Below are 14,393 nucleotides of genomic sequence, written 5' to 3' on the forward strand. Positions count from 1 at the left end.
ATTGTGAGGAAAGATTTTACATGACAATACTTTGATAATATTAAATTGTATTTGTTTAACTGTTCAGCAATGTAAGTTGATTATTAAATACGTAAATATTGTTCATTTCATCTCTATTGCCCTATTGCGAGCAGATGCATGCAAACTGTTTGACGTGTTTATACATTCATTGTTGCACAGAACGTATCGTGTTCGGTGAGTCGGGTAAGCTCACATAAAGTTGCTTTTCAAAGTAAAAATAAACATCACAAACAGGGGGAGAGTGATGATTTGATTAAGGATGAAAACAGGTCACAAACGTTGTGTGAGACACCTTAAATGACACCACGACATCTTAAATGGCTTTGTCTATTTGACATCATGTGGTCGTTGGGTGTGTTGACAACGCCGGTGCGTGTAAATAATAATATTGACATGCTGGTATTTGGTAACGTGCAATTTACGATACAAGTATTCACGTATGTTTTACCTCAAAAAGACAACCATAGTTGTCTGAGATTTAAAACTTGAATGGAAAAAAGTTGAAGTTATTGATGTTGCAAAAGACGATATTTACGGTACATATTGCACACCCAACGCGGACAAACAGCTGAGCCAATTTTAAATGAGGAAAATAATAAAATCCGCGTTGTTAGTGATCAAACAAAATGGACACGTGATTGCTGAAATATGCTTATACGATCCAATATGTTGGGTAGTTTAAATCGTGTTGTTTTCAGTATGAGGAAATATGCACAATGACTGCTTATATTTAAGGTTTGCTTTCATATATGGCGTAGAGACATTGAGAAGATCAAAATTGTGCAAGCCCATGTGTCCACTGGTGATAACATGGATGGACAGATTACACAAATATTGGTCACTGGATTTTTTTGTTTACAGTTCATATAATTTCAACATGAGCTATTTTCCCTAAGAGCGTTGTATTTAAGTTGACAAGAGTAAGCAATATTCCGCAGAGACTTGCTTAACAGAAATTACCTAGGTAAGGCAACAGTGAGGATTTTTTTATGTTTAGACACTGAATGACATTTAGATGTGAGGTGAAATTGCGTTTAACGTCGCTTCCAAGATTATTGCACTTATATAGCGACGTTCATGCACGTGTGTGTGTGTGGCTGCTTTTACTAGTCCGGACTGATGCCGATTTATAGTGCTAGCACACTGAGATACCTTGCCGCAGTTTAACATGAATACCCAACTCAGACACAGTATACTGACTCCGAGCCAACCAGTCCTTGTTTTAGCCCCTTGATGCCGAGCGCCAGACAGGGTAACAACAAGTACCATCTTTTAACGTCTTTTGGTATGACGCGGTCGGGGATCGAACCCCGGACCTTCCGCTCTCCGGGCGGACGCTCTACCACTAGACCACGGAGGCGGTCTATTTAATATATACTTAAAGGCCTTAGTGGTATAATAGTTACGGCCTAAAAGGTAACTAAAAGCCCGAGGGAATTTAACATTCAATATCGATGAACAATAAAAATCTAAGGGGCCGGTCCCCCATTCTGTCTTCTATGGCCCAAATAATTCTGATGTGACGTTACATGTTTCCTCACTCACTCACTCAGTGTGAACATCATCACACAACCTAAAGGGACGTAACTCCTATTGCGTTTCCTTAGATGACGTGACAGTAGGTACAGATGCACGTCACAATAATAAACTGTATATTACCAGACAATTGTGAACTTCGACAAAATACAGGACATGCTCAATGAGTGTATTTAGTTTCAGTTAGAGATGCTGCGCACTTCATGCACTGGTGTATATAAACTACCGGGCAAAAGAAAGTTTTCACTTTAAAAATAGTTGTATAAAAAGCGAAGAAGCTGGTACAGGTTTGAACCCCGCAGAAAACATTCGCCCGAATGCAACATGACCACAACCACAACGCAGATTTTCGAACGCAGCTTTCCAAATCATGCATTGTTGAAAACGTGCAAAACGTGCTTTTGAGACATTTGTGCAAATGCACGTGCGTGATTGTGGCATAAATACCGACGTTGGACAGAGCAGGCATTCAGTAAGAAAAAAACACCAAGAATATGCCCAGACTTACACAAGCGCAACGAGACAGAACGATCGGTATGGCCAATATGGGGCTACTCAACGTCAGATAGCCAGAACCTTCAACTGCTCTCAGACCACCATCAGCAAGTTGATAATCCGCTATCAACAGACAGGACAGACTCAAGACAGGCCAAGATCGGGAAGACCGAGTGTGACAACACCGGCCGAAGACCGCTACATCCGGTAGATTCACCTCCGAAGCAGATATGTGACGGCGGCAACAGCACCAGGGCATGCCATCAGCAGACGAACAGTCCTTCGCCGACTTCGTACGGCTGGTGTACGAGCCTACCGACCCTTCCGTGGAATGGCCTTGACCCGTCTACACCGTCAACGCAGATGTGACTGGGCGATAGTGAAAGTCGGTTCTGTCTGTTCAGGAACGATGGCAGAGGTCTAGTTTTTCGACGAAAGGTAGAGCGACTGGCGCCAAACTGCATTAGAGAAGTTCACCCGTTTGGAGGTGAAGGCGTTATGGTATGGGGTGGCATTTGTGGTCAGATTGCAACACGGCTGGTTATCATCCGAGGAAACCTGAATGCTCGGCGATACAGGGATGAAGTGTTGTGACCTGTTGTGGTGCCCTTTATTCAACAACAAGACAACGCAAGGCCTCACAACGCCCTAATTGTTCAAGAATACCTGAACAACGTTAACGTCAACGTATTGCCCTGGTCACCTTGTTCTCTAGACATGAACCCCATTGAACATCTATGGGATCATCTTGATTGAGACAACATGTACCCCCTCCAACCAACCGACAGGAACTTGAACAGACTCTGTTGAACTTATGGAACAGGATTCCTGTTGACGTTATCCGCCGACTGACGACGTCAATGAGGAGGCTTGTGTTGGCGTGCATGGATACCCAGGGTGGTCACGATCGCTATTGATGACGTGTTACCTGACTACTGTGTCAATAATGGACTCTTCATGCACTTTTTCAATGAACTCTGATTTGTGTAATTTTTAATTTGGACCCCTTGACTCTTTCTTTGTGTATTGCGGAGAATGCAATATCGGCATTACAATGCATTTACATTCTAATTCATGGAAAATGATTTCTATTTATAAATAAATCATCATAAATCTCACATATGCCTTTGTTTTTGATGTTTGGTCAAGTGAAGTCGGTGAAAACTTTCTTTTGCCCGGTAGTTTAGGTCCGTGACACGAACTGTGTAATCAGTCCAATATTGTCCTGCTAATTCTCGAGGAAGTTTCCTCACCAAACCTGTACATCGATTATTTCCTCATGATAATAGACGTCAATATTAACGATTTCTCTCTATACGCCGAATACGTTTTGTCCCAAGCAGTTCTTATTTGTACGTTGTTAAGAAATTGAACAAAAACAAACACAAATGGTATTATTCGGGAAAAGATAACAGACCAGAGGTCCAGATAAGCTGCTTATACGCAATACGCGTAGAAATCACGTGTGGAAATCATGCGTTTCACGCGTTTCCGTACACCATCACTCTGCAAAATTACCCGATAGATCCTTTTCTACTTGCGTGCACGCACTTTTCTTTCAGTCAGTGCTGGTATTGTACGTCATCTGATCATGCTGCTAAATAGAGATGCTCGCAGTCACTGGATTGCCGATCCTCAGTCGAATTGTAGCAATCTTGAAATTGTGATTTTGTCTCAATCATCAAGTGACTTGTAGCCTATGTTCCCGTGTTTATTTTTATTTTTAGCTGGAAAATTGACTTGTTTTTGCATGTGTTTGTAATCGAGATTTCTTATGAACAGAGAAGCGGGTTTGTCGCTTTAATTACCAATATACCTGTAGCGAAAATGTTATTAGTGATGCGAGTGATTGAGTATGGTTTTACACTGCCTTTGGTAATATTGCGACTGTATCAAGCCTCAAATATTGTACACATGTTGGGAACGAACCTGGGGCTTCGGCGAGTTGAGCGAACGCTTTAACCACTAGGCTACCCATCCGCCCCTTAGTGATTCGAACAAAGATAAACTGCGCTACTTGATGGTATGACATGATATCGATTTGCCACTTCACCACTCCATTGTAATATAACAACACGTTAACGCCTGAGAAGCAAAACAGCGGTGATAATTATATGAATAGATCACTGAAATTCCACGGTGACACCATTAATCACCTATAATCTAACCTATAATCACCCGTTTATACCTGACTATCACATGACAATACGACCTTGCTGCAACCATGGTCTAGTTGAGAGAACGTCTGCCTATACAGCGGACGATTAGTGGCTCAGGCCCCTGGTCGCATTATGACAAACGACGTTAAAGCACCTGGAGAGGACGGATTACCTCCAGAGGTTTTTAAGTGTGCGGGACCTTTTCTGATTCCCTTTTTGAAATTACTATTTAACAAAGTATTAGATCCAGGTATTTTCCCTTCTTCGTGGAACTCAGGTATGATTATCCCGTTATACAAATCTGGAAAAAAGGCTGACCCAAATAATCACAGAGGTACTTCTCTTTTAAATGTTACTGGCAAGTTCTTCACTTTTGTGTTAGAAAAAAGGTTGATGACATGGATGGAAATTAATGATTTCATATCGGAATCTCAAGCTGGTTTTCCCTCTGACTATTCTACCATAGATAATATGTACATTTTACAGTCATTGTGCTCGAAATATATATGCCAATCAAAGAGCCGTTTTCACTGTGCTTTCGTTGATTTCAAGAAAGCCTTCGATTTTGTGGATAGGCAAAAGTTACTGTATCTACTTGTAATCAAGTGTTGTCATGGGAAAATGTTTAATGTTCTGCAAAGTATGTATTCATCAGTAAAAGCATGTATAATGACTGACAAGGGTAAAACAGACTGTTTTTCAACATCCAGAGGTGCAAGACAGGGGTGTATTTTGAGTCCTGTTTTGTTAATTTTCTTTATCAATGAACTTGTTATTGAAATTCATAAAAAAATTAATTATGGTATATTTGTTGATATTATGATGCTATTGTTTGCTGATGATATTGAACTGTTTTCATTTGCAGTAAGCGGTTTACAGAAACAATTAAATGTATTACAATCGTTTTGTTTGAAATGGGGATTGGATTATCTTTAGAAATGGTGGTATAGTTGCCAAAAGAGAAAAGTGGACTGATGGAAATGCTTCGGTTGAAACCTACTATAAATATTTGGGTATCATGTTTTCTTCTGAATTAATGTGGTCAGTATATGTGTAGCATGTAAACAACTTGCTATTCAAGCTTCAAAAGCATGTATGCTTGTGTATAAATTGTTTATACAAAATAAGTATATATCATTTTCAACAGCATGCAATATTTTTTATTGTAAAATTGCATCAATATTACTATATGGTTCGGAAATATTCGGAACAAAATATTATGCTGCCATCGAAAAAGTACATACTTCAAACTTCAAACGTTTTTTTTGGTTTCGGTAAATATGCCTCAAATAAGGCAATTCTTGGCTGCAATATGTTTGTGCATAGCCAAATAAGAGTAGTTTAATACTGGATAAAGTTACTAAGAATGGAAGAATGTAGACAGCCCTCGTCAATGTTATAAATTGTTAAAGCAGTTGGATGATAAAGGTAAACAAAATTGGGTTTCTGAAGTAAGAAATCTATTATTTACATGTGATTTTTCTTTTGTGTGGATTTCACAGGATATTGAAAACATTCAATTGTTTATGGGAATATTTTATGTACCAATTGTGATGAGTTTCATGTCTTATTTAAGTGTAACAAGTATTCCAAGTCAAGATCTAAATATCCCCCCCTTCTTGAATGACTATGAATCTGAAATGCTAATGGTAAATACTATCAACTCACAAAATAAACATGTTATATTTCAGTTGCTACTTACATAAAGCATGTTTTCACTGTCAGATTCAAGAAGATGTAATTTCTGTATATGCACGTGACATCATATTATGAGTTAGTATCAATTGTACTTTAGGCCATATGGCCATAATACTGAATAAACCTGTCTGTCTGTTAAAAGTTAGTACTTGTTGTTACCCTGCCTGGCGCATGGAAGATGCCAATGTTTTGGTTACAGTTGAAAGTATTGCAAATAAGTTTTGTGAAAAGTTTGGACCTACTTCAAGGAAACTAATCGGGCGATTAATGCACACATCTTTTCCGAATTTCAAAAAGGCTTATGAATGGACAAAAAATGTCCCTGTATATAAAGGGCTAAAAGAAACAGTAATGATATTGTATTATAAAGTGACAAAATGATATGGACATAACTGATCATTTCAGTATGCATGTCACATGTAAATAAAAGTGTGTCAGTATTTTTTTACCATCTATGTATAATATACCATGTTTTCTGTCATGCACCATTAAGTTATCATTACAAATACTGTGACTTTGTCAATGATATATAACTTTATTAAATGAACCATAATGTAACTGCATTTATATGCCATTTTCACACAGGCATCGGTCAATTTCCCGAACTAAAACAGTCTTGCCAGTACCTGCCTGACCGAGAAAAACAACATTATGCCTGTTTGCTACTAATTCATAAGTGTGCTTTTGTTGATCGGTTAAACAAACCATTTTGTAGCTTGAAACACGCGAGCGACATGTGCTACTGTTTGTGTTTATCTGCTATTAATACACAGCGAAGTTCGACCAATCAGATAACTCGTAGCTATTGAAGCCCGTTCCAGTAAACTCCTTCCGCTAACGAAAAGATCGCGGTCACTCGACTCGCGAGTTTACAAGGTATTTTCTCATTAAAAACAGAAAACAAGACAGGTTCATGTACTTGGATATGTTTATTTAGGTCCTTAATGAATATCTAGCGCGAGAATATCCGATGACAAAAAGAATAAAGGTAGGAATCGTATTTTTTGCTTGATGTAAACAAACAGTCGAATATGGCGGGTGAAGCCCCTTGTCCTTTATGTAGTATAGGGGTCGTATCATTTTACATAGAGCAATATCGAACTCCTGTGGGTCCAGACTTACAGACCGCCGTTATAAAGCTGGAATATTGCGGAGTGCGGCGTTAAACAACAGACAAACAACATTACATGTCAAGTATACCTGAACACGTTTCGAATGCTGTATGCTGACATAACTGCATTCGGACATTGAATAAATAGGTTAAAGGACAACACTGATGTGTGCTTACGTAAAGGTTTTATTGGCATATATATACTGATGTGCGAAAACAAAGACTTATGGACATACATGGTTAATGAACACAATTGAAAATACATTTGCATACATACAACGCACCTGATAAAGTATTACTTTCTGGGTAAAATCCTTTACTTAAATATCATAACAGAGAATTAATACAGCTAGCAACGTTTTGGTATGTTGATCATGTCATGTGTACGTGATAGCGCCGTTATTGACAGAAAGTGATGTTAAACTACGTCTCCAAGCAGCTTCACAACCACCAGGATCACAGCGGGGAACATCAGCCAGCTGAAGGGACAGATGCAAGTAGAAGAGGCTGTTGAAAATAGATAAATATATCCAATGAGCTCATACAATACTAAATGAGGGACCCATGAGGATCCTGTGTAGAATATGTCTTCAGCAGCCCATGCTTACCATAAAAGGTGACTATGCTTGTCGTAAGAGGCGACTAACGGGATCGTTTGTCAGGCTCGCTGACTTGGTTGATGTCATTGTATTAAGTGGATCGATGCTCATGATATCAATCACTGGATTGTCTGGTCCAGACTCGATTATTTACAGCCCGCCGTCATATAGCTGGAATATTGCTGAGTGCGGCGTTAAACAACAAAAAAACATTATGAGGGCTTAACAAGATATAACACCTCTTTAATTCCTGTTCGGTAAATATTTAAATCAAGAATGAGACATGTATCATAAGAACAAAGTGAGTGAGAATCACCAGTATTCTAGCTTTTGTTATAGGCTAGTGACTAAACTCATGAGCAACGATCCACGCCACTGGGACAAGTAATGAGCTACTGCATGAGCCCATCCTCCAGATCATTCATTTTAGCTCGTGTTAACAAGCGGGGCGCCTACCTACTAACATGGTTGGTTGGTTGTTTTTTTGTTTAACGCCGTACTAATATGTGCATATTTATTGGACTGGTTTATTTCATTGAAAACACTAGCCATTATATGATAAATAGAAGTCTCGCCTACCTGCAGATTTAAGCATTTTCAGTCTTTCCTCAAGCACAACCAGCAACATCTCGGCTCTACCTTGCAACTTGTCTGTCATTTTCTTGTCTTCATCTGATTCCATCATTTGTTTCATTTTAGCAGCAGCGCTTTCAGTGTCGGATCTCCCAAACCCTAAGATGTCTTTGACCACGGGATATAATACGCCTACGGCTCCACTAATTGCGGTCAGTGCACCTATGAATCTCTTCTTCCGAATAAGCTTATTATCTGCAGACTTTCTGGTGTCATTGCTTGCAGTTGCCATCTGCAAAACAATAGACATCGCCACGCAGAAAATGATATATTTGGATTGGACCCTCATGATTACCTGAAATGGAAAACAAGACAAACTTAAATCGTGTACAATCAAGCAGATATATCCAAGTTACCCGTGTCTTTCTTCAAATAACAAATTTGACTATTTAGTTCATGCTTGGTTAATCATAATTTATTGTGAGTACATTAGGGAGGCATACATTGTTCAATGCTGTAGTCAGAAAAGGTAGGGCTTTGCCTTGTGAAGCTGGGGACATGGGTGGCTTCGGCATCTAACGCGACGCAATTTGCGTGCCTAAGGTGTGCTAGAAACCTATGATAGTGGGTTCGAATCCCTATTATGTTTCTAAAGTTGTGAGCACCATACCCGTGCTGGTGGGTTTCATCAACGTGGTAACTATTTAAGACCTCCATCACTTAGGGCTTTCTGCCCACACCCAGCTTACATATCGTGATATTTCTGAAATACTAAAAGGAAATCAAATTCACCTACTTATCTTCTAAAGCTTATGTTATCCCGGCCGTCTTTTGCAGGTTGTATTTATAAAACAAACGGCCGCTCTTATATAGGAGACGTGTGAGGAAAACGTGATTTTAGAGCAGCCAGAAATTGTTCAATTTCACTGTTCTCTGTTACATCAGTTACATTTGTAAGGTTGATGGGCGTGGAACCACGTGGGCAAGGGCTTTGTTTGGAAATGGAAATGACGCAAATACGCAGAGTGAAGGTCGCACTGGCCGAGGACATAAACAAAACCCCGTCTGAAGGAACGGCCATGGCCCTACGTTCGACATTCTAGTCGTGGAATATTGATGGCTTATATAAACATGACATGACAGGTGAATACTCTTAGGTGAAATACGTATGTGCTAATTATGACCTTGTTTGTTTTTGTGAATCTTTTGTGAAGGCAAAAAAACGATTTCTCAAACTTTCTGTCCGGTTTTCGTTCGATAAACAGTGTGAGAATTAAGACTAAACAGTTAGGACGCCACAGTGGTGGCCTAACCATTCTTAACAAGCAAAAGTGGATGGATGATACATATATTTATCATTTAACTAAAGCATTTATCCATGACATAAGCTTATGACATAAAAACATGTATGTCATACCCCAATGACATAAGTATGCAAATTAGATATGCAAATTAGATAACCGGAAGTGGGACTTTTTTCGCCGGTGCACGTGAGTAGGTGTTTACAAACAACATGGATACCTTTGATGTTGGAGACATTATTTCAATTATTCTGCTAAAGTCTGTTCAAGTATTTTGTTTAAAATAATCCGAGGAACTTTTTTTCTCAGCGAAGGAATATGCCATAAAGGAGTTGTTTATTTTGGTTTACACGGCTATGGAAAACATGTATCACTACGCACGATCTATACGACAGATTTCGACAAGTTGCTGATGTTAATGTTTAATGCAATTATTCCTTAATTGGGAAGCAAAAATGTGGAAATGATAAATAGAATTCATCACTCGTGTTTTTTTAATATGGGAAATATCAACCTCGTTCCGTTAATCGGTATTTGCCTCGCCAAAGGCTCGGCAAATACCGATTAACTAAGACTCGGTTGATATTTCCCATATTAAAAAACACTCGTGATGAATCCTCTATCAGTAGACTATATGACTATTTCGAGAATACAGTTGTGTTGTTGTTTGCTTCTTCACATTGACAGAGACTCAGTTCTGATTTTTACGTATGTCTCACCTGAAAGTTCACCAATGTATGAAAATAGTGAATACGATGATATCACTACTCTTGAACATGATATAAATATTGTCATGACTGACCATACCGACAAACACATATTTCTAGCGGGTGATCTAAATGCTAGAATGAAAGATTTTCTAGATTTTATACCAGATGACAAATAGATTTTATTGATAAGGATATTGATGACTACCCCTCGGATTACTTTGACCTACCAAGATCAAGCAGCGATAACATTGTTCATAATGAGTATGGCAAAAAGCTTGCTGAACTACGTAGAACATTTGGTATTCATGTTATGAATGGTAGACTGTTTGAAGATAAACAAGGTCAGTTTACATGTTTGACCCACAATGGAACAGGTTTTGTTGATTATATGATTGCCTCCTCCTCACTTTTCCCATATATCTCAAACTTTGGCTTTGGTACATGTGATGAATCTAACCACTTTCCATTATATTGCTCGTTTAACATCCAGTCTCCCTATGAATATTATGACAACAGGGACCAGGTAAATAATAACAACAAGTTTGGTACAGATAGACAATCCAGCTGGATTAAATATGTTTGGAATGAAAACACAAGAGATCTCTTCCTTACAAAGTTAACTTCATTATATGACACTTTGCATTACGATTTAATTGATGGCATTAGTCATGACATAGAAAGAACAGTTTTAGATCTCACTAGATTGTACCAACAAGAAGCTGAACATACTAAGAAACCTTATCAAGGATATTCTGTAGATTTCAGCAAATCACAGCCCCCATGGTGGGATGAAGAGCTAGACAAGATATAACATGACAAGTATGCAGCTCTTAGAGCGCACAGAGACCAAGGGCTGGCTTTTAGTCATTTAAGATCATGTCGAAATAAGTTCAAAACTGTGTTTAACAAGAAAGAGTTTTTGACTCCCAGAAAGAAATACTTGTGTCTGCAAGAGACATTCCAAAAGAATTCCGGAACATTCTAAAGCAGGGCAGAGCTACCAGTAATTTAAGTTAGGAAATTGGTCCCCAAGACTGGAGCGCACACTTTTCTAACTTGTTGAATGTTGATCTCGGTGAGGTTACGTGTGATTCGAGTCAAACCGAATCATGTAAACAACCCGATCCATACACAGCTTTTTTAAATCAAGATATTACTGAACAGGAAGTCTCTAGCTGTACTGATAATCTTGCAAACAATAAATCTCCAGGACCAGATGGCATCTCAACTGGGTTCTTTAAAGCATCAAAACCTTACACACTTTCTCTCTTTACGTTGACATTTAATAACATATTCCACGATGGATCTTTTCCTGAAGCATTTTTTGTCTCATCTTCAAATCTGGTGTGAGGACTGACCCCAACAGAGGCATATCACTGATAGACTTTATGTGTAAGATATTCACTTCTATTTTAAACAATCGGTTACAACATTGATGTCATCAAAATAATATTCATGAGACACAAGCAGGATTCAGATCAATTTATTCCACTGCTGATCATATATTTTCACCCCATGCAACGATCCAGAAATATGCCTGCAAAAAGAAAGGTAGATTCTACTGTTTGTTTACTGATTTTTCAAAAGCTTTTGATACTGTTAAACATGATGTTTTACTGTCAAGCCAAGGCAAATCTTCAATATTCTTTCATCAATGTATTCACATGGATTGTCTAGATACTACCACTGTAATGTTGGTACTCGTCAAGGGTGCATCTTGAGTCCCCAGAATGAGATGTTTATTATTTTCATCAATCAACTTATTAGTATGATGGAAGAATATGGTGGACAAGGTATATATATATTTATCATATAATGGGTAGGTTTCTCGGCAGGATAAAGCCAACGGATAAAAACGATATCCGTTGGGGTCATATGCGGATAGAGATGCAAATATCAAAGGTCAAGTAGGGACTACTTTCACTGTTTATAAACAAACATGGCGTCGCACTTGTCATTCGGCGATCGAGTCAGAATTAACCATCGTGAATCTGGATAAACCACAGGGATAATTGATACAATTATTAAAAAACACAGTCTTATATACTGAAAGTTAATGTCGAACTGCGACGTAACTAAGGCATTTTATAAGTTTTTGTCAACTTTGGAGATATAAATTTCGAAACAATTTTGCGAGGGCACTAGGCCTAGCCAAGCGGGATCAGAAGCCATATCTCTGCTTGTAGACCTCTGCGGCTTGAAACCTTTTCCACAAATAAAAATAGTTGGGTTTAGGCGAAATATGTATGAATTGTTACCTTGTTTCGTTTTGGCGCTGTGTGTACATCTGACTACACTTCTTAACGTTATGACAGAACAGGCCGACTGTGAACAATCTCTGGCCGTGATGTCTCATAGACTAGGGTTAGAGTAGCTTCCCTTTGACAAAGGGCAGTTACTCTAGCGGACAGACTGATGGGTTGTCGCGAAAGGCAAGTAAAAACAATTGGTGTTTTGCGTATATGTTGCTTCGCCACTGTATAAGAAACAGATTTCAGTTTGAACTATATTGGCTACTGTCACTGTCCGACTAACACATCACCTACCCTGTGACATAATAAATATTAATGCGCGCATTCCAGGAAAACTCGCAATGTTTAGGTAATGTTTGTGAGTGAGGGGAAGCGATTTTCAAGCACAGAATTGAAGAATGAAATTATATGATAAAGAGGTTATCATGCTTGTGTGTTTAGGGATGGTAAATATCCTGTATTAGGAATAAAAACTATGTATTTAGCTCGCCAAGGCTCTCTAAATACAATGTTTATTCCTAATGCAGGATATTTACCATCCCCAAACACACTCGCGTGATATATATATCTCCTGATGCAAATAATCAATTTGCTCTCATGTTTGCTGATGATGTTTCTGTAGTCGCTGATACTGCATTTTGGTTACAAAAAAAGATAAATGGTTCGGAAAATTTTGTGAATTAACTTTTATGAAAGTAAATTTGAAAAGCGGGACACTGCGACACTATGGCTAGAAGCTTCAGGTGGTGTAATTTTATAGATATTTAGGTATAGTATTTACACCCAGATTTAGTTTGGACTAAAGCACAGTCCTGCCTTGCATCACAAGCAAATAAAGCCATAATGGCAATATACAGATATGAAGAGAGTAGGGAATTTTAATTGTACTGATCTTTTCAGGGTTTTTGATGCAATGGTTACGCCAATATTGTGCTTTGGGTCAGAAATCTGGGGAACAACATATTGTAAAACTACCGAAAATGTTCAGATAAGAATGTGAAAATATTTCCTGAAAGTTGGTATAAGAACATGCAATAGTATGGTACTGGGTGGATGTGGTAGAGCTCCACTTCAGCTTACATACATGCCACGGGCAGTTAAGTACTAGTGTAGACTAATCACTCTAGATAGAAATAGGCTACCTCATCAATGTTATTTAATGTTAAAGTCTCTTGATGATGCTGGCAGAATCACATGGGCTACACATATCAAACAGATTATATTTCATTTAGGGTTTGGTTTTGTATGGATTAGCCAGGATGTTGGAAATATTAACATTTCTATCAGATTTTTTAAAATAAGACTTCTTGATAATTTTAAACAAAACTGGTATTCTACACCACACTCTTCTCATAACTGTGCTTACTATTTGTTATACAAGACACTTTTACATGTGGAAACATACTTATGTATTTCTATTCCTTTACATTTGAGAATCTGTTTCACAAGATTTAAGTGTGGCAATTTTAGACTTATGACAGAAACAGGAAGATACACTAATATACCATACCATTTAGACTATGCCCTCATTGTAGGCTAAATGGCAAAATGTATTTAGAAGACGAAATTCATGTTTTACTTGTATGTGGTGCATATACCTATATTAGAAAAAAGTATATTAGTAAATACATCAGAAATGACAGTGCAGTAAACATATTCATAAATATTATGAACACTCAAAATACACAAACAATAAATGATCTCTGTTTATGCCTATTCAATGTGCAAAAAGTACGAAATATGTTCAATACCATGCTAACAACAAGTGCTTGATCCAAGAGCTATGGCTGCACAAACTTGACTGGGATGATTTACCCCTGACCATCTTATGACATGCTTGGTAGAATGGCTTTCAGAACTTGGAGTACTTGCTTCATTCAAGTTACCAGACATCATCCACGGCTAAGTTCTCATGTTCATTAGATTGAGCTTCTTTGT

This window comes from Haliotis cracherodii, unplaced genomic scaffold (assembly GCF_022045235.1).
Source record: "Haliotis cracherodii isolate W230 unplaced genomic scaffold, xgHalCrac1.p SCAF_3, whole genome shotgun sequence".
Lineage (NCBI taxonomy): Eukaryota > Metazoa > Mollusca > Gastropoda > Lepetellida > Haliotidae > Haliotis > Haliotis cracherodii.